Source organism: Nestor notabilis, unplaced genomic scaffold (genome assembly GCF_000696875.1).
Source record: "Nestor notabilis isolate BGI_N333 unplaced genomic scaffold, ASM69687v1 scaffold28930, whole genome shotgun sequence".
Lineage (NCBI taxonomy): Eukaryota > Metazoa > Chordata > Aves > Psittaciformes > Psittacidae > Nestor > Nestor notabilis.
Genome location: NW_009911977.1, coordinates 10,589 through 10,840, shown reverse-complemented (window position 1 = coordinate 10,840; position 252 = coordinate 10,589).

The following is a 252-nucleotide window of genomic DNA, read 5'->3' as shown; positions in this document are numbered from 1 at the left end:
ATGCTCGAGGAGTGGTGGTGAGGGTTTGATCCCAAATGTTTCTGGATTTTTTTTTCTTAGAACCAGATTTTTTAATGCAAGGGTGGTTGAACAGGCACGGTCTGGTAACTGTCCGTGCTCACAGGAGTGTTGTTCCCCACAGCGCCAGGTTTCCAGTGAAACACTCATCTCCGAGACACGACGTTTAGTTTAACGGCAGAAAAATGTCAGCTGAGAAAAACGAAAAACCTTCCCAAAAAAAAACCCCCCCCC